This window comes from Ranitomeya imitator, chromosome 4 (genome assembly GCF_032444005.1).
Source record: "Ranitomeya imitator isolate aRanImi1 chromosome 4, aRanImi1.pri, whole genome shotgun sequence".
Lineage (NCBI taxonomy): Eukaryota > Metazoa > Chordata > Amphibia > Anura > Dendrobatidae > Ranitomeya > Ranitomeya imitator.
In genome coordinates this window covers 38,581,218-38,602,804 of record NC_091285.1, presented here as the reverse complement: position 1 = coordinate 38,602,804, position 21,587 = coordinate 38,581,218, and the positions used below count along the sequence as shown (strand labels likewise).

General features: G+C 42.9%; 1 protein-coding gene across 2 annotated transcripts in view; it reads right to left on the bottom strand.

Annotated features, from left to right (window-relative positions):
* Window positions 1-20,771, bottom strand: part of ANXA6 (annexin A6) — an 86,985-nt gene extending 66,214 nt beyond the window's left edge. For both annotated transcript variants that reach the window (XM_069763552.1, XM_069763553.1), the window contains exon 1: window positions 20,635-20,771. The gene's annotated coding sequence lies outside the window, so the exon portion shown is untranslated. The remainder of the gene's footprint in view (window positions 1-20,634) is intronic.
* Between the last annotated feature and the right edge of the window lie 816 nt (window positions 20,772-21,587).

Genomic DNA, 21,587 nt, shown 5'->3' with positions numbered 1-21,587 from the left:
AGACCGCAATGCATGGAGCGGTCACCGGGGCGTCGCGAGGAGCGGGAAACGCCAGTTCCTGATCCGGGGGGGCCACCGGAGGGTGAGTATATAACTATTTTTTAAATTATTTTTAACATTAAATCTTTTTACTATTCATGCTGCATAGGCAGCATGAATAGTAAAAAGTTGGTCACACAGGGTTAATAGCAGCGTTAACAGAGTGCGTTACACTGCGGTCAACGCTGCCATTAACCCTGTGTGAGCGCTGACCGGAGGGGAGTATGCGGGCGCCGGGCACTGACTGCAGGGAGGAAGGAGCGGCCATTTTCTTCCGGACTGTGCCCGTCACTGATTGGTCGTGGCTGTTTTGCCGCGACCAATCAGCGACTTGGATTTCCATGACAGACAGAGACCGCGACCAATAAATATCCGTGACAGACAGAGACAGACGGAAGTGACCTTTAGACAATTATATAGTAGATAGACAGCGGATTATCCATCTGGAATATCCTGGTAGAGGAATCGGTTACATATCTGACTCGTGTGAACGTACATAAAGCTATAATCACATTGATTTATTTTTTCTAAGAAGATTTGAACAGCAGATTCGCGCCAAAATTCTCAAAAAAAAACCACTTAAAAAAACCCTCTTCCCAATCATGCCTATGGGAAAAACACTTTTAAGCAGATCCTGTTGGAATCTGCTCCAAATTAAGCACTGTCCAATCAAAAAGCTGCAAAAACACTTCAGGAAAATGAAAAATTCCACCAAAAACTGCCCAAAGATAGTGGGGTTTCTGCTTGAAAAATCCTCAAGAAATGTAGTGCGAACATAGTCTTAAAGGGATTTTCCACTAAACAAAGTTAATGTTAGAATGGATTTTAATCAATAGATATTGGAATAATAATAAATTCACAATTGGATGCGTTTAAAAAAAATGTTCCTGTGCTGAGATAATCTTATAAATGTGCCCCTGCTGTGTACTGTGTAATGGCTGTGTCTGACCGTGCAGGAACATGGTCTGATCATGCCATGGCTCCTGGGCAGGGGAGGAAACAAAAGAAAAAAAGTATACAGACAGGACTGCACAGGATCACAGCTGATTCTTTTTGTGATGTAAAGCATTTCCCTGCCTGTTTTTAAAGAACGTATTACCTTAAAGAATTATTTACTATCCCCTCCTGTAATGTCTGTTTGCTGTTATACTTCCTCCCCTGCCCAGGAGCTGTGGTATGATCAGACCATGTTCCTGCACGGTCAGACACAGCCATTACACAGCAGGGGAATATTTATCAGATTATCTCAGCACAGGAGCATTTTATTTAATTACATTCTATTGTGGAAATTATTATTATAAGATCTATTAATTGAAATTAACTTTTGTTTGTGTGACAACCTCTTTAACCCCTTTCCGACATCGGGTGTAATTTAAGCTGAGCCCACATCGGATTTGAACAGCTGACATGTGCCTCTAACAGCCGCGGGTGGAATCGCGATCCACCTGCGGCTGTTAACCCCTGACAGCAGTATTTAACTCACGCTTCCGGCAAACGCGCCGGAAATCCTGCCCATCGGCGCCCGTGTCACATGATCACAGTTCGCCGATGGGTTGGCATGAAATCAGAGGTCTCCAGCAGACCTCTATGGTGGTCACAGCCAGATTGCTATGAGCGCCGCCCGGTGGTCTGCGCTCGTAGCAAGTGAGCAATTCTGTTACATACAGGCGATCTGATCCTGTATGCAGCACAGCAGATCGGATTATGGCAGCTTCTAGTCTCCTATGAAGACTATTGAAGCATGCCAAAAGTAAAAAGAAAAGGTTTCTAAAAATATTTCAAAAAATATAAAAAAAAATTTATAAAAAGTTCAAACATCATTTTTTGAGATTTTTTTCTTTTGTGTTTTTCTTTAATTTTCTTTGGGTTGTTTGGGAGTATTTTGGTTTCTAGGGTCAGTCGACGCGGAGTGGGGGCGCCTACCGTTTCACATTAGGGTGCCTACCCCCACTGTCAGGCAGGTCTCTTTCCCATAGGGATATTGTCAGATCTCTCTAGGGTTCCTTATTTAGGGAATTCTAGGGATTTGTGAGGGTCGAGTCAACGCGGAGTGGGGGCGCCTACCGCAGAAAATTAGGGTGCCAACCTCCACTGACAGGCAGGATCCAGTGTAGAGACACCCTAGGACCTAATAGGTACACAATTTGTCTACTTAATTTATTATTATTATTTGCGGCATGATTAGAAAGTTTTTTAATTATTGTTTAATAAAGATTATTTTTAGGGATCCTTGTTGCTTAGGTGTTTTGTTTTCTCTAGGGTTCCAAGTTACCCCCTTTTCGGTCTTTTTATGTTCACACCTTCAGTATTTGGTCAGTATTTTACCTCAGTGCTTGTAAGCTGAAGCTAGGAGTGGGTGATAAATACAGAAGTGGTGACGTTTTTCTATTATACTTTTCCTCTGATTGTTCCACTCCTGATTTTATCTTACAAATTCTGAGGTAAAAAAAACTCAACGTGTGAACTTGGCATAAGAGATTGCCACAAAATGGCCGCCTCCACCTGTGCAGTCACAAGTATGCAGGAAATGAGCCCGGACGACAGCTGGTGGATACACACATGGAGGATAATGCTTCAGTCACACATCATGAAGACGTCCTTGCAGTCTTTTTTTCCACAATTACTATTTCCTGGACAGAGACAATCAGGAGCCATGTTTTACTGTCCGCAGCCAGCATGATCCCATCTAGTGCATTACATGCCGCAGTGTCTGGATCTGCAGACTCACGCAGTGCGACCCTGGGGATTAGTCATGGAAGGAGCACACAGAGCTCTATTTTTAGGCAGATGACTCCATGTAACCGGCCTTTATTAACCGGTTCAAGATCAGGCCATTTACCCCCGTTCCTGACCAGGACATTATTATTTTTCATACATGTGGTTTAACCCCTTAGTGACCGAGCCAAATTTTTGAAATCTGACCAGTGTCACTTTATGTGGTAATAACTCTGCAACGCTTCAACAAATCCCAGTGATTTTGAGATTGTTTTTTCGTGACACATTATACTTTATGATAATGGTAAATTTAGTTCAACATTTTTTGTGTTTATTTATAAAAAAAATCAAAAATTTGAGAAAAATGTTAAAAAATTAGCAATTTTCTAAATTTGAATGATTATCCCTTTAATCCAGATAGTCATACAACAGAAAACCATTAATAAATAACATTTCCCACATGTCGGCTTTACATCAGGACTATTTGTAAAATGTTATTTTATTTTGTTAGCATTTTAGGAGGTTTAAAAATGTAGCAGCAATTTTTCATTTTTTTAAAGAAATTTACAAAATTTATTTTTTTAGGGACTTATCCATGTTTGAAGTGACTCTAGGGGTCCCATATATTGGGAAACCCCAAACGTGATACCATTTTAAAAACAGCACCCCTAAACATATTGAAAACTGCTGTCAGGTAGTTTATTAACCCTTCAGGTGCTTTACAGGAATTAATGCAAAGTGGTATGACAGAAATGAAAATGTGTATTTTTACCACCTAAATGTTGCTAACTTCTAAACAGATTACTACAGCCGTCAGACTCTAAGGCCGCTATTTGGTCATGAATTGCCATGGCAAACATCAGGACCGCAAAATCATGATCTGAGGGCACCAATTGGGATAAAGAGGAAGCCCCCACACTCTGTTAACCATTTATAATGATGTAGTCACTATTGACAGCAGCATCTAAGGGGTTAAACAGATTTAGAAGGTGCAAATACTGATCGTGGCTGGTGCAGCAAGTTGTCAGCTATAGTGTACAGCCGACAGATGATGGATTGTCATCTGTATGGAGATACTATTCTCTTATATCTAAGGTCAGTTAAAAGACGTATTGGCGGTCATTAAGGGGTTAAAGAGCTGTAAAATATTTTTTTTTAATCGAATATTAAAATAATTTGCATTTGCATTTTTTTTTCCACGTTACCCATGGCTTAAAGGGAAGCGGTCAGCAGGAGTTAGCACTATAAAGTAAAGGCATGGGCATAATGGCGCTGTTATACTGACTAAACTGATACCTTTGGTGAAGGAATCAAATCTATGGTTCTTCTTTAATCAGCCCTTAAAGTGTGCTACTAATGATATCTGTGCATCAGGGCAAGAATGGAGGTCTTCTGCTCCTCCGCTCCATCGCACTACCATAGAGATTTAATGTAGCAATAGCCCAGCACACTTAAAGTTACTCCACCCCGACCGTGACTTATCCTAAGGATGGGCCATCAATGAAAGTCCCAGACAACCCCTTTAACAGAACAGAAATCAGCTGGTTTTTCAATGTATGATGGTGGGAGACAAACGTAGGTATACAGGCACAACACAAACTGAGGCAGTATGGTATCAGATCTGCGTCTTAACCCCTTTATGACCTTTGACGTATAGGAACATCCAAGGTCGTCCCCTTTGATCCAGACTCCGGCACTGAGCCCGCATCTTTCCCGACTTCATCAGCAATCATGTGTCTCTAACAGCCGTGGGTGGAATTGCGATACATCTATGGCTGTTAACCTGTTAAATGCTGCTGTCAATCACTGACAGCAGCATTTAACACGAGCGCAGCGGAAGTGCTTCAGACACCCCGCCTATCGGAGCACCTGTCACATGATCGCGGGGTGCCAATGGGTTGGCATTGCAGATCACCTACGGCCGGTGTTCATAAGAAATTATTATTTCTGCTACATATAGCAGGGCTATGTGTAGCACAAGCAATCAGATGAAGTAAAAAGTTAAAATAAAAGTTTAAAAAAAATAAAAGGTTCAAATCAACCCCCTTTTTCTCTCAAAATCTTAATATAATATATATATATATATATATATATATATATATATATATATATATATATATATATATATATATATATATATATATATATATATATATATATATATATATATATATATATACACATACACTTATTTGGTATTGTTGTGTTCAGAATCGCCCGATCTATCAAAATAAAAAAATAATTAATCTAATCGGTAACCGGCAAAACGAGAAAAAAAAAAAAAAGAAAAAAAAAGACCAAACCGTCAGAATTACTGTTTTGGTTGCAGCAATATTGCAATAAAATGCAATAACGGGCGATCAAAAAAATCGCATCTACAACAAAATGGTATCAAAACTTCAGCTCGGTGCGCAAAAATAAGACCTCATCCCGCCCCAGATCCTGAAAAATTGAGACAGTTCAGGCCTCGGAAAATGGCGACATATTTCCTTAGAGACTTTTGAATTTTTTTTTCCACTATTTAAACAAAAAAGAACCTAGACGACATGTTTGGTGTCTATTAACTCGTAATGACCTGGAGAATCAGAATGGCTGGTCAGTTTTAGCATTTAGTGAAAACAAAGACAAGAATTGCACTTTTATTGTAGTTTCACAACACCTGGAATGGTTTTCAAGTTTTCAATTGCACTATATGGTAAAATCAATGGTGTCATTCAAAAGTACAACATGTCCCACAAAAGATAAAAACCCTGACACGGACATATTGACATAAAAATAAAAACGTTATGGCTCTGGGTGGAAGGGGGAATGAAAAAAACCATGGTGTATCCCCCAGCACAGGGATCAGCCCTTTAAGGGGTGCAGTTTATGTCAATTGGCTTGTTCATAGGAAATCTGCAGTACTAAAAAGGTATAAAAAAAAAAAAATTCTGCACCTTAGATTATAAAGGAATATTGTCGAACCTGGTTGTTAATGGGTTAGGCCATGTTCCCATGCAACGCAAATTCTGTTTTTTTTCTGTAGAAAATCTGCATCTTTTAACAGTTCAAGCAAAGAGGATGCGATTTCATGAGAGCTCCTGTGTTCTTTAACCCCTTACCGGCATCGGACGTACTATACCGTCCGATGCCGGCTCCCCTGCTTTGATGCAGGGCTCCGCGGTGAGCCCGCACCAAAGCCGGGACATGTCAGCTGTTTTGAACAGCTGACATGTGCCCGTAATAGGCGCGGGCAGAATCGCGATCTGCCCGCACCTATTAACTAGTTAAATGCCGCTGTCAAACGCAGACAGCGGCATTTAACTACCGCTTCCGGCCGGGCGGCCGGAAATGACGTCATCGCCGACCCCCGTCACATGTCCGGGGGTCGGCGATGCGTCTCCATTGTAGCCATAGAGGTCCTTGAGACCTCTATGGTTACTGATTGCCCGTCGCTGTGAGCGCCACCCTGTGGTCGGCGCTCACAGCACACGTGCAATTCTGCTACATAGCAGCGATCAGCAGATCGCTGCTATGTAGCAGAGCCGATCGTGCTATGCCTGCTTCTAGCCTCTCATGGAGGCTATTGAAGCATGGCAAAAGTTAAAAAAAAAAGTTTAAAAAAATGTGAAAAAAATAAAAAAAACATAAAAGTTTAAATCACCCCCCTTTCGCCCCAATCAAAATAAATCAATAAAAAAAATATCAAATCTACGCATATTTGGTATCGCCGCGCTCAGAATTGCCCGATCTATCAAATAAAAAAAAGTATTAACCTGATCGATAAACAGCGTAGCGGGAAAAAAACTCGAAACGCCAGAATTACTTTTTTTGGTCGCCGCGACATTGCATTAAAATGCAATAACGGGCGATCAAAAGAACGTATCTGCACCGAAATGCTATCATTAAAAACGTCATCTCGGCACGCAAAAAATAAGCCCTCAACCGACCCCAGATCACGAAAAATGGAGACGCTACGAGTATAGGAAAATGGCGCAATTTTTTTTTTTTTTTTTTTTTTTTTTTAGCAAAGTTTGGAAATTTTTTTCACCACTTAGGTAAAAAATAACCTAGACATGTTAGATGTCTATGAACTCGTACTGACCTGGAGAATCATAATGGCAGGTCATTTTTAGCATTTAGTGAACCTAGCAAAAAAGCCAAACAAAAAACCAATGTGGGATTGCACTTTTTTTGCAATTTCAGCGCACTTGGAATTTTTTTCCCGTTTTCTAGCACACAACATGCTAAAACCAATGATGTCGTTCAAAAGTACAACTCGTCCCGCAAAAAATAAGCCCTCACATGGCCAAATTGACGGAAAAATAAAAAAGTTATGGCTCTGGGAAGGAGGGGAGCGAAAAACGAACACGGAAAAACGAAAAATCCCCCGGTCATGAAGGGGTTAAACACGCTGACGAACTGCGTTTTTTTTGTGTCTTTTTCCCCATTAGCTCTTGTTGGGAGCCTATTGCATTTTTTACTGCAAAATCCCATTGCTTATGTAATAAAAACATTCATAACACAATGTTGGGGTAAGTTCACAATAGGTATTTTTTTTCTGCAGCAAAACCTGATCTCTTAGCAGGAAGGAAGATGTAGAAAAAAAAAACCATGTTTTCCGTGCTGCGGTTTTGATGCAGTTTTTGCACCAGTTTTGGCATGCCAAATTTGTCTCTTGTGCATCCTGATAAAACTTTAGTGCTGAAAAAAAAAGTCCTATCTATAGAATCAGGTTTTGGCAGAAAAAAAAAGAAGCAAAAATGGATACCTGATTTTTTGGTGAGTTTTTCCAGCTTTTTTTCACCATGCATTAATTTTAATGAGTAAAGAACGCTGAAAAAACGCTGAAAGCAGTGACATGCTCCATTGTGCAAAAAAAAAACAAAGCTCTTCAACAAAGTGACCCAGCAGCCCCCACTGACACCAGCATTACCATCTTACCTGCATATGACTAAACCTGAGTGCAGGGCGTGATGGGTTTATATAACATGCAGCTGATTAATGCCAGGTGCTGCAGCCATACAGCATATATCTGTTTCTTTTGTATGATTTGTTTGTTTTATTGGTTTTACGTTCCTTTTTTTACTTTGAAAAGAAATAATATCGGCTATTTATAATGTTCATGTTTTATAACTTGAACCAAAGTGTGTATGCCTTTAAGACTATGTGATTCTGGGTAATACAATATTATGTTTTTTTTTAATGAGGACCTGTCACCAAGTAAAAAGTTTCCTGTTTATTTTATTCCGCTGCTCCTGAGTTTTCCAATTTTGTGTTGTTGTTTTTTCATAAACTGCCATATAGTTCCAAAGATTTGGGACCTTTTTATTTAGCGCTAATTTTTATGGTCTTTACTAAGTGGGCATAGCTCACAGATGACACTGTGGAGAAACCTGAAGACACGCCCTTGAGGGCTGCTATTTTTTTATGATTTTTTTTCAAATTTAGAGTAAAACCAAAATACGAAAGAAAAAAAAAACATACAAAGGAGACGCCTTAGAATAAATGTCATTAAATTGGTACATTGTTAATGGGTTAAACAGCATAAAGTTGGCATCTTCAGGAATTCTTAAGTGTGAAATGAAAATATGGGCAGAATATACTTGAGGACACATGGAAACTTGTATATTGCTTGCCAAAAGTCAAGATGTAAGAAAGTAAGCCATGTTCTTACACCCTAAATAGTGAATAGTCCCAGTCATGAAAGCCACTTGAGTTGGACACACACGCGTTTCACACCCAATGACCTGAGTGATGGCCAGAGACCCTTGTGATTTGAAGGGTAGGAGGTTTGCCACATTTTTTTCTAAACATAGAGCCTTATGTATTCTTGTAGCTCACACCAATTATGGCTCAGTTTCTATTTTATATAACCTACACCAAAAATGTAAGATGAACACTGGGCAGGTTTTATGGGCAACAAGACGGAACCTTCTTGTTCCTGCTCCTCTCCGTTCCTGAGATATGGTCCTCTCTTCCCTGTATAAATATTGAAGATGGAACCTTCTTGTTCCTGCCCCTCTCCGTTCCTGAGATATGGTCCTCTCTTCCCTGTATAAATATTGAAGATGGAACCTTCTTGTTCCTGCTCCTCTCCGTTCCTGAGATATGGTCCTCTCTTCCCTGTATAAATATTGAAGATGGAACCTTCTTGTTCCTGCCCCTCTCCGTTCCTGAGATATGGTCCTCTCTTCCCTGTATAAATATTGAAGATGGAACCTTCTTGTTCCTGCCCCTCTCCGTTCCTGAGATATGGTCCTCTCTTCCCTGTATAAATATTGAAGATGGAACCTTCTTGTTCCTGCTCCTCTCCGTTCCTGAGATATGGTCCTCTCTTCCCTGTATAAATATTGAAGATGGAACCTTCTTGTTCCTGCCCCTCTCCGTTCCTGAGATATGGTCCTCTCTTCTCTGTATATTGAAGATGGAACCTTCTTGTTCCTGCTCCTCTCTGTTCATGAGATATGGTCCTCTCTTCCCTGTATAAATATTGAAGACGGAACCTTCTTGTTCCTGCTCCTCTCCGTTCCTGAGATATGGTCCTCTCTTCTCTGTATAAATATTGAAGATGGAACCTTCTTGTTCCTGCTCCTCTCCGTTCCTGAGATATGGTCCTCTCTTCCCTGTATAAATATTGAAGATGGAACCTTCTTGTTCCTGCTCCTCTCCGTTCCTGAGATATGGTCCTCTCTTCCCTGTATAAATATTGAAGATGGAACCTTCTTGTTCCTGCCCCTCTCCGTTCCTGAGATATGGTCCTCTCTTCCCTGTATAAATATTGAAGATGGAACCTTCTTGTTCCTGCCCCTCTCCGTTCCTGAGATATGGTCCTCTCTTCCCTGTATAAATATTGAAGACGGAACCTTCTTGTTCCTGCTCCTCTCCGTTCCTGAGATATGGTCCTCTCTTCTCTGTATAAATATTGAAGATGGAACCTTCTTGTTCCTGCTCCTCTCCGTTCCTGAGATATGGTCCTCTCTTCCCTGTATAAATATTGAAGATGGAACCTTCTTGTTCCTGCCCCTCTCCGTTCCTGAGATATGGTCCTCTCTTCCCTGTATAAATATTGAAGATGGAACCTTCTTGTTCCTGCCCCTCTCCGTTCCTGAGATATGGTCCTCTCTTCCCTGTATAAATATTGAAGACGGAACCTTCTTGTTCCTGCTCCTCTCCGTTCCTGAGATATGGTCCTCTCTTCTCTGTATAAATATTGAAGATGGAACCTTCTTGTTCCTGCTCCTCTCTGTTCCTGAGATATGGTCCTCTCTTCCCTGTATAAATATTGAAGACGGAACCTTCTTGTTCCTGCTCCTCTCCGTTCCTGAGATATGGTCCTCTCTTCTCTGTATAAATATTGAAGATGGAACCTTCTTGTTCCTGCTCCTCTCCGTTCCTGAGATATGGTCCTCTCTTCCATGTGTAAATATTGAAGACGGAACCTTCTTGTTCCTGCTCCTCTCCGTTCCCGAGATATGGTCCTCTCTTCCCTGTATAAATATTGAAGACGGAACCTTCTTGTTCCTGCTCCTCTCCGTTCCTGAGATATGGTCCTCTATTCCCTTTATAAGGATGGAGAAGGCCATTTCTCAGGAATGGCGCCATCTCTCTGAGGATGTTCGCTCATAGGGAATCACCAAATTTGGTAGATTAGTAAATCACTATATATGCTCATTTATTAGTGGTGTAGGTGCCTGATATCTACATTTCCAACATCTCATTTCTCATCCATTTTAGCATCCCCCATCAACTAATTAGACAGAACATGAGATATGTCACACACAGCTGACACTTACTGAGTATTGATGAAGAAGGACCATTGGTTGAGCTTAGCTGTAATGGTCTGCAATGGAGCTGTATGTAGGGAATGGGAAACAATCTCAAGTATATAATGTAAAAAAAAAAAAACACAGAATAAGCCATAAATGTGTGATTGGATCCAACTTCTCTTATGGAACCTTCATATTGAATACGCCTGTCTGATTTGTTATAGGGCAGGACGACGAGGTGAGCAGTAATGTGAGAAACGATTCTGTAGAACGCTAATTTATTCATTTAAACGGGATTAGGAGTCCAGTGGGCGGTCCTATCATTCATTAACAGACTACCCTGTATGACAATTCAGAGTTAACAGGCGATCAGTAATTGGGCCGCCCACTGGACTCCTAAGCCCATAATAAACATAGCTATAAATGAAGAAATTTAACGTTCTACTAAATCTTTTTCCAATAATCTTGATGTTCTGCAGCAGCTGTGGTGTATTATGAGGTTCTGCAGCAGCTGAAGTGTGTATCAGGAGGTTCTGCAGCTGCTGAAGTGTTTATTTTGAGGTTGTACAGCAGCTGTGGTGTTTATTCTGAGGTTCTGCAGCAGTTGATGTGTGTATTGCAGTGGTTGCAATAGTTCAATAGTGTATTATGAGGTTCTGAAGCAGCTGAGGGGCTTATTAACCCCTTCATGACCCAGCCTATTTTGACCTTAAAGACCTTGCCGTTTTTTGCAATTCTGACCAGTGTCCCTTTATGAGGTAATAACTCAGGAACGCTTCAATGGATCCTAGTGGTTCTGAGATTGTTTTTTCGTGACATATTGGGCTTCATGTTAGTGGTAAATTTAGGTCAATAAATTCTGTGTTTATTTGTGATAAAAACGGAAATTTGGCGAAAAGTTTGAAAATTTCGCAATTTTCACATTTTGAATTTTTATTCTGTTAAACCAGAGAGTTATGTGACACAAAATAGTTAATAAATAACATTTCCCACACGTCTACTTTACATCAGCACAATTTTGGAAACAAAATTTTTTTTTTGCTAGGAAGTTATAAGGGTTAAAATTTGACCAGTAATTTCTCATTTTTACAACGAAATTTACAAAACCATTTTTTTTAGGGACCACCTCACATTTGAAGTCAGTTTGAGGGGTCTATGTGGCTGAAAATACCCAAAAGTGACACCATTCTAAAAACTGCACCCCTCAAGGTGCACAAAACCACATTCAAGAAGTTTATTAACCCTTCAGGTGCTTCACAGCAGCAGAAGCAACATGGAAGGAAAAAATGAACATTTAACTTTTTAGTCACAAAAATGATTTTTCAGCAACAATTTTTTATTTTCCCAATGGTAAAAGGAGAAACTGAACAACAAAAGTTGTTGTCCAATTTGTCCTGAGTACGCTGATACCTCATATGTGGGGGTAAAGCACTGTTTGGGCGCACGGCAGGGCTTGGAAGGGAAGGAGCGCCATTTGACTTTTTGAATGAAAAATTGGCTGCACTCTTTAGCGGACACCATGTCACGTTTGGAGAGCCCCCGTGTTCCTAAAAATTGGAGCTCCCCCACAAGTGACCCCATTTTGGAAACTAGACGCCCCAAGGAACTTATCTAGATGCATAGTGAGCCCTTTAAACCCCCAGGTGCTTCACAAATTGATCCGTAAAAATGAAAAAGTACTTTTTTTTCACAAAAAATTTCTTTTCGCCTCAATTTTTTCATTTTCACATGAGCAATAGGATAAAATGGATCCTAAAATTTGTTGAGCAATTTCTCCCGAGTACGCCGATACCTCATATGTGGGGGTAAACCACTGTTTGGGCACACGGCAGGGCTCGGAAGGGAAGGCGCGCCTTTTGACTTTTTGAATGGAAAATTAGCTCCAATTGTTAGCGGACACCATGTCGCGTTTGGAGAGCCCCTGTGTGCCTATGCATTGGAGCTCCCCCACAAGTGACCCCATTTTGGAAACTAGACCCCCCCAAGGAACTTATCTAGATGCATACTGAGCACTTTAAACCCCCAGGTGCTTCACAGAAGTTTATAATGCAGAGCCATGAAAATAAAAAATAATTTTTCTTTTCTCAAAAATGATTTTTTAGCCTGGAATTTCCTATTTTGCCAATGGTAATAGGAGAAATTGGACCCCAAATGTTGTTGTCCAGTTTGTCCTGAGTACGCAGATACCCCATATGTGGGGGTAAACCACTGTTTGGGCGCACGGCAGGGCTCAGAAGGGAAGGCATGCCATTTGGCTTTTTAAATGGAAAATTAGCTCCAATCATTAGCGGACACCATGTCGCGTTTGGAGAGCCCCTGTGTGCCTAAACATTGGAGATCCCCCACAAATGACCCCATTTTGGAAACTAGACCCCCAAAGGAAATAATCTAGATGTGTGGTGAGCACTTTGAACCCTCAAGTGCTTCACAGAAGTTTATAACGCAGAGCCATGAAAAAAAAAAAAATTCTTTTCTCAAAAATGATTTTTTAGCCCGCAATTTTTTATTTTCCCAAGGGTAACAGGAGAAATTTGACCCCAAAAGTTGTTGTCCAGTTTCTTCTGAGTACGCTGATACCCCATATGTGGGGGTAAACCACTGTTTAGGCACATGCTGGGGCTCAGAAGTGAAGTAGTGACGTTTTGAAATGCAGACTTTGATGGAATGCTCTGCGGGCGTCACGTTGCGTTTGCAGAGCCCCTGATGTGGCTAAACAGTAGAAACCCCCCACAAGTGACCTCATTTTGGAAACTAGACCCCGAAAGGAACTTATCTAGATGTGAGGAGAGCACTTTGAACCCCCAAGTGCTTCACAGAAGTTCATAACACAGAGCAGTGAAAATAATAAATACGTTTTCTTTCCTCAAAAATAATTTTTTAGCCCAGAATTTTTTATTTTCAAAAGGGTTACAGGAGAAATTGGACCCCAAAAGTTGTTCAGTTTCTCCTGAGTACGCTGATACCCCATGTGTGGGGGTAAACCACTGTTTGGGCACACGTCGGGGCTCAGAAGGGAAGTAGTGACTTTTGAAATGCAGACTTTGATGGAATGGTCTGCGGATGTCATGTTGAGTTTGCAGAGCCCCTGGTGTGCCTAAACAGTAGAAACCCCCCACAAGTGACCCCATTTTGGAAACTAGACCCCCCAAGGAACTTATCTAGATATATGGTGAGCACTTTGAACCCCCAAGTGCTTCACAGACGTTTACAACGCAGAGCCGTGAAAATAAAAAATCATTTTTCTTTCCTCAAAAATGATGTTTTAGCAAGCAATTTTTTATTTTCTCAAGGGTAACAGGAGAAATTGGACCCCAGTAATTGTTGCGCAGTTTGTCCTGAGTATGCTGGTACCCCATATGTGGGGGTAAACCACTGTTTAGGCGCACGTCGGGGCTCGGAAGTGAGGGAGCACCATTTGACTTTTTGAATACAAGATTGGCTGGAATCAATGGTGGCACCATGTTGCGTTTGGAGACCCCCTGATGTGCCTAAGCAGTGGAAACCCCTCAATTCTAACTCCAACACACCCCTAACCCTTATCCCAACTGTAGCCGTAACCCTAATCACAACCCTAACCCCAACACACCCCTAACCACAACCCTAACCCCAACACACCCCTAACCACAACCCTAATTCCAACCCAACCCTAACCCTAAGGCTATGTGCCAACGTTGCAGATTCGTATGAGATTTTTCAGCACCATTTTTGAAAAATCCGCGGGTAAAAGGCACTGCGTTTTACCTGCGGATTTACCGCGGATTGTCAGTGTTTTTTGTGCGGATTTCACCTGTGGATTCCTATTGAGGAACAGGTGTAAAACGCTGTGGAATCCGCACAAAGAATTGACATGCTGCGGAAAATACAACGCAGCATTTCCGCGCGGTATTTTCCGCACCATGGGCACAGCGGATTTGGTTTTCCATATGTTTACATGGTACTGTAAACCTGATGGAACACTGCTGCGGATCCGCAGCCAAATCAGCACCGTGTGCACATAGCCTAATTCTAAAGGTATGTGCACACGCTGCGGAAAACGCTGCGGATCCGCAGCAGTTTCCCATGAGCTTACAGTTCAATGTAAACCTATGGGAAACAAAAATCGCTGTACACATGCTGCGGAAAAACTGCATGGAAACGCAGGGGTTTACATTCCGCAGCATGTCACTTCTTTCTGCAGATTCCGCAGCGGTTTTACAACTGCTCCAATAGAAAATCGCAGTTGTAAAACCGCAGTGAAATGCACAGAAAAACCGCGGTAAATCCACAGCGGTTTAGCACTGCGGATTTATGAAATCCTCTGCGGAAAAATCCGCAGAGGACCAGAATACGTGTGCACATCCCGAACCCTAACCCTACCCCTAACCCTACCCCTAACCCTAACCCTACCCCTAACCCTACCCCTAACCCTACCCCTAACCCTACCCCTAACCCTACCCCTAGTTCTTACCCCAACCTTAGTGGGAAAAATTTTTTTTATTTATTTATTGTCCCTACCTATGGGGGTGACAAAGGGGGGGGGAATTTACTATTTTTTTTATTTTGATCACTGAGATGGTTATATCTCAGTGATCAAAACTCACTTTGGAACGAATCTGCCGGCCGGCAGATTCGGCGGGCGCACTGCACATGCGCCCGCCATTTTGGAAGATGGCGGCGCCCAGGAAAGAAGACGGACGGACCCCGGGAGGCTAGGTAAGTATAAGGGGGGGAGATCAGGGCACTGGGGGGGGGCGTCGGAGCACGGGGGGTGGATCCGAACACGGGGGGTGGATTGGAGCACGGGGTGGGGGATCGCTGTGCGGGGGGGTGGATCGGAGCACGGGGGGGATCGCTGTGCGGGGGGGAGGGATCGGAGTGCGGGGGGGTTGGATTGGAGCACGGGGGGTGGGATTGGAGCACGGGGGAGTGGACAGGAGGACGGGGGAGCGGAGCACAGGACTGAGGGGAGCGGACCACAGATCGGAGGGCTGGGGGGGCGATCGGTGGGGTGGGGTGGGGGCACATTAGTGTTTTCAGCCATGGCCGATGATATTGCAGCATCGGCCATGGCTGGATTGTAATATTTCACCAGTTTTTTAGGTGAAATATTACAAATCGCTCTGATTGGCCGTTTCACTTTCAACAGCCAATCAGAGCGATCGTAGCCACGGGGGGGGGGGGGGGGGTGAAGCCACCCCCCCTGGGCTAAACTACCACTCCCCCTGTCCCTGCAGATCGGGTGAAATGGGAGTTAACCCTTTCACCCGATCTGCAGGGACGCGATCTTTCCATGACGCATATGCTGCGTCATGGGTCGGAATGGCACCGACTTTCATGACTCAGCATATGCGTCAAAGGTCGGGAAGGGGTTAAGAGATTGTGCAGCGACATAGGGTCACTGGCTACATCATGCAGCTTAAAGGGTTATTTAATCTCATACATTTATGATACAACCACAGGATATGCCATTAATGTATAATAGTTGTCGATCCCTTCAATGAGACCAGCAGATATCCCGAAAAAGAGGCCCTGAAACGGGAAACTCTCAGCTGAGAGACAGACAGAATTCCCATTCATTTGTTTAGAAATTTTGACCACATCTCCACGAAAAGTAGCACGTGACAGGGCCCCTTTTCTTAAGATATATGCATGATCCACTGGTGGGATCCGCATCTCTATAAATGTATGAGGTGGGAATACCCCTTTAAGAATAAATTAATATATGGTGGATTTTAGGTGCAGATTCGACACCTCAACTTTGCACTAGTTTACAATATAAGACGTGGGTGGGATCACTTCTGTAAACCTAATTCAATTTTTCTAGATTATAAAGGGTAGCCTACTGCCCACCCATGTGCACTGGGGAAACTAAGTAAAGAGCAATGTGCTGTGGGCACCAAGAAGCCCACCATGAAGCCAAAAGACGGCCATGTCCAGGGCCCAATAGCAATGCACATGCATATCGCTAACCATTTCCTGACATTTCTTATGGAGATCTCCAGCTTACGTTCAGTGACGCTTTTCTGTCATGAGAACCCAAACCATGAAGCTCTTACTGACTGTCTCCAGACATACTATGACAGCACCATGTTGAAAGTCAATTGCCAAGTCCAGTCTTTACAAGGTTCACATGTTTGGCCATCTAATTTATCGTGCCACTTACTAATATATTTTTGTCTTTCAACAGCCCTGGTTCCCTCATATTTCCAATATCCATGACTATATGGATTATCGATGTGATGTCATCGTTTAACAGCCATGAAGTCTCAACACAAGCCTGAGGTCAAGAATGGCTTAGTAGACCCAAAGCCGAACACTACAGATTGCTCGACGGTGATGATAGATTGACAAGCTGCACTTATGGTCATGTTGGTTACATAGGGCCTTGGATATTCTGAATATTTCTACAAACTGGAATACCTCTTTATTTAATAGGATGACCACTACCTGATAGAAAAGGTATCACTAGAATCGATGGTCTTTTTATCCAATGCTCAGCTGAGTTGAGATGACTTCCAGGAAGCACTGAGGGCAGAAATAAGAGTACCAGGCCCGGAAGTACCCTGCCCATATTACCATCTATCTTACCCTATATGAGATGGAATTACTAATTTGTTGACCACCCATGATATTAATTTTCCCGTCAACCAACTGGGCGTATTCCGCAGAACTTCTCTGTGGGCACAGTAATCTTTTGATTGGCCAGTGTAAGGGGAGAAAAAGTTAATGCCCACAGAGAACCTCTGCGGTACACGCCCAGTTGGTAGAAGGGACAATTTGCACCTTTATTTCAGGGGAACATAACTACAGAACGGAGGAGCACAGAAGAAAAACTAAAAACTCTTCCAGAATCATTGGAGCAATGGCAATTGGAGGAGGTAGTTTTTATGATGCATCTTATATGCCCTTTATAAAATAAACAAATCTCCCGAAATTAATTTTGGGCAGATGTGCTTGATGTTGTCACGAAAATAAATTTATTCTTAAGTTCTGACTTCTCTCCAGAATCCCAGGTGTAATAAACAGAGGGACGGAAAATAGTTTCAAAATACTAAAATATCATATTCGCTTGTCCTTGGCCTGCCCTTCAGCTGTCCTCCCTCTGCAGCTATCTGCCCAGTCCTTTTTTAGATTTTGATCTGTCTTTGGTCCTGATCTTTTGGACCAGCATTGTGCCCCACCTGACCACCGAAGGCCTACTCAGTGAGAGAAGATCAGTACCAAAGACTGAAGAATGATATCTGCCTGGTCCTCTGCTAGCTTGGGATCGGTCATTGGTCCTGACTTTTTGGACCTGCATTGAGCCCCACATGACCGCCGGAGGCCTACTCAGTGGGAGAAGATCAGTACCGAAGACTGAAGAAAGATATTCACCTGGTCCTCTGCTAGCTTGGGATCGATCTTTGGTCCTGATCTTTTGGACCAGCATTGTGCCCCACCTGACCACCGAAGGCCTACTCAGTGAGAGAAGATCAGTACCAAAGACTGAAGAAAGATATCTGCCTGGTCCTCTGCTAGCTTGGGATTGGTCTTTGGGCCTGACCTTTTGGACCAGCACTGAGCCCCAGATGACCACCGGAGGCCTACTCAGTGGGAGAAGATCGGTACCGAAGACTGAAGAAAGATACTCACCTGGTCCTCTGCTAGCTTGGGATCGATCTTTGGTCCTGATCTTTTGGACCAGCATTGAGCCCCACATGACCACCGAAGGCCTATTCAGTGAGAGAAGATCAGTACCGAAGACTGAAGAAAGATCCGAAGCTAGCCGAGGAACGAGTGGGTAGCTGAGACTGACTGCCAATCAGCTGGACTAGTACGAATCACATCCCAAAAAATTTGAACCCAAATTTTTTAAAGGGAACTTCAGAAAGAAATTGATTCCCTCATCTCACTAGAAGAAGGGTTATCAGGGGTGAAGATATTAGGGGTGCAAAGGTAGCAATGACATAAGGGTCCAATTGCCTAAGACTGTAACATGATTTTTACTCTCTTTTGGGGGTTTGGGTTGATTTTCTGCACCAGGGTCCAGGAACCTTTAGCTATGCCCTTGACATAGGGTGAGGCATGACGAGCACCCGCCCTATAGTAATAGAAGACTTAGTATATGTAAGTGTTCATATATATACATACGGTATATATAGTTAATGTGATAAGTAAGCATGGAGCATCACCCCCTATAATACTGGATTTAGATGGCGGTATGACTAATTTGACTAATAGCAAAGCATCGATTGTACACCACACCCTGCCGGGTACCCACATCACACAGCATGCTAAACTGGCTGCAGATAAGCTTCACATGACCCGGATCTGCAGAAATCTCTCATCGTAATCACATCATATGATTATTTCACTGAATCTCATTGATTTTTTTTCACACATGCTGAAGAATAACAACAACCAAAAATGATTCGTCTTTCCCAGATGTAGCAGAGCCCAATGTGTTATTGTGACTGCATAATCCGTACATTGCTAGGGCTCATTCAGACGTCTGCGTTTTTAGCACATGAGAAAATCGGGCCGATGATGCTGATCAAACTCTGATCAGAGGATGGTACGTGTGGCATCCGATTTTGTCATACGTGGATAAATGGAAAAATATATATATATCCTCCACCTTCTCCATTCTGAACTGCACATAGATGTCATCAGAGTGCGGTCCGATATTTTCACTGACCCACTGACTTGCATGTTCGATAGCAGCAACACACGCAGGGATTGCCTAACAAACGGGGAACCCCTGCATGTCTTGTGCCTGTCGAACAACTGGGAGACATGCAGCCGCGGGGACTCGAACATAGTATTCAAGCACGCGCAAGATAATCGCGTAGTATTAGAGCATGCTCAGATAACACCTTATCCCAGCACGTTCGCTCATCACTAATAGTGACCGTTATCTCTGACTTCTGGACAGTCAGGAGCTGTGTCATCACAAGATGGCGGTGCGGGGCCGAGAACAGATGAAGACGGCAGAGAATTTAGATTACTAGCACCAATCCAGTGCTGCAAAAAAAAAAAAACCAAATGCTGGACTGGTGCTTTAAGGCTTTGTTCACACGCAGAAGTTTGTGGGGGTTTTTTTCAATTTTTTCTTCTGTAGACCAAACCTGCTCTCTAGGCAGTAAAAATGCGGTGTTTAAAATGCAGGTTTTTTGAGGTTTTTTTTTTTGCAGATTACATGTGCGATTTTTCTAAGCGCACGTTTAACAAAGTTTGTTTTACTCACCAAAAATGCAGTGAAAATAAATAAAATCAATACTGTACAAATGCAGCTAAATCAGTTTGCTGCATTTTTACAGCTTTTCTGGGTGGGGAAAAAAAGCTTCAAAAATGCTGGAAAAAAAAAAAGCAAAAAAAAAACAAAACTTCAGTTTTCCAATTCGGTCAGGGAAAAAAAAAAAGTGTGCATGGGATTTAGAAAATCTGATACTGTAAAAAGCAGCTTCTTTTTTGCCTAAATAAAGGCTGCACAAATGCTGAGTGTGAGCAAAGCCTAAAGATAAAGTCCCATTTTCCATTATCCTCTTTGGTTTCACATTCTATTGTCTTATGGCGGATAACAGCAGACAATAGCGTGCTGCAGAGCGATGCTCCTGGGCGCCCACATGTGCCGTAATTGTATGCAGCAGGGGACACACCCAGCCTACGGTACCAGACGGTGGATGAGGTGTAACCGTTCCTAACCTTGGCGCACAGCTCCTCCAATTGCTCCGCACATCCCTACTAATCAAACAGCAAACTAATATTTTACCAAAATTGAATTATTTAATTAATTGTAATTAATGTCATTAACCAGATATAGCAGAGCTGGGATTGTCATTTAATTTAAGAGCCGTCTATATAACGCCTACATACGATGACTTGCACCGAAACACAAACTTGGCTCTTTAGCTCTGCTATATTTATAAATGCAGAACATGTGTTAAAAGTTTCTGCGCCCCGCCATACTATAATGCGGCGGATTCAGTGCAGAAAATCTAAAAAAAAAAAATCTAAAATCATTTCCTCTCTTAAAGCCACAGAGGAAAGGAGAATACGTATGTAGCGACCGCATGGGGGCATAGAAAAGGTTGCATGAATGCCCCTAAAGCTGTGTGCCAACTGCTGGGCCCATTGGGTAAATGCAAGAAGAAAGAATGAGATCAGGACTTACTTGTGAGAGGTGGGCTGCAGGGCTTCTCTGGGGGGGAAGAGATGTGGCAGAGACTTGTGCAGCCCTGAAGGATAAGAGAAGAGTCTGTCCTCCTACACTGAAGCAGCTGCTGCCACCGCCGTCACTGTGATGTCAGCACCAGGCTGCAGCCCTGGCTCTACTTCTGGGGGAGGGCCGGATCCTACCCCTTTATATGAGCTCTGCTTCTGGGAAAAGTGACCTGATGTATCCACATTGTCTATTGTTTCGAACTCTGTCGATTAAAAAGGGACACTGCAGGTAGTTTCGAAAAGCACAGGCTTCTCAAATGTCGCTCTTTTGGTGGGACAGTCCATAATATGGACCTAATTAGAGGAATAGTTATGGGGGGAGGGGAGCGAAGGTAGTAGTCACATCCGTACACTTGTGGCGCCAAGCTCTGACCCTTGCCTTATGGTCTTGAAGGATGGAGTACGGTTGTTTGGGGGGCCATTCTCTTCTAGAAGAGCTTGCGATACACCACATCCTTGTGCACTTTTTTGGCGCTGCCCGCAGCACTTTTTTGCACTTAGGTGCACCAGCTAGGCATCAGGGATTGTAGTTTACCTCTTTGCCAACTTGAAGACAGAAGAGCCTGATCTTGATAAAGACGTGAGCGCTGGGGTGCAGAAACACTGCACAGTATTGCTGGTAAAACAAAGCTAATGGGAAGTTAAAGTGGCCTATTGAGCAGCCATTAGTGGGCCAGAAGAAGTTTTAGGCCCCGTTCACAAGTCTGTTTTTTTGTGTCACCAAATACGGACACACGCACACCCATTGTAGTCAATGGTGGTGCAGACATGTCAGTTTTTTTAATCAGAAACACAAAAAAAAAAAGTGCGCTGCACACGGATTACATCCATGTGTCGTCAGCGTGACACATACCGGCGCCTGGGACGAAGCGGTACAGTTCCCGCTGTTCCCAGGCGCTGGCT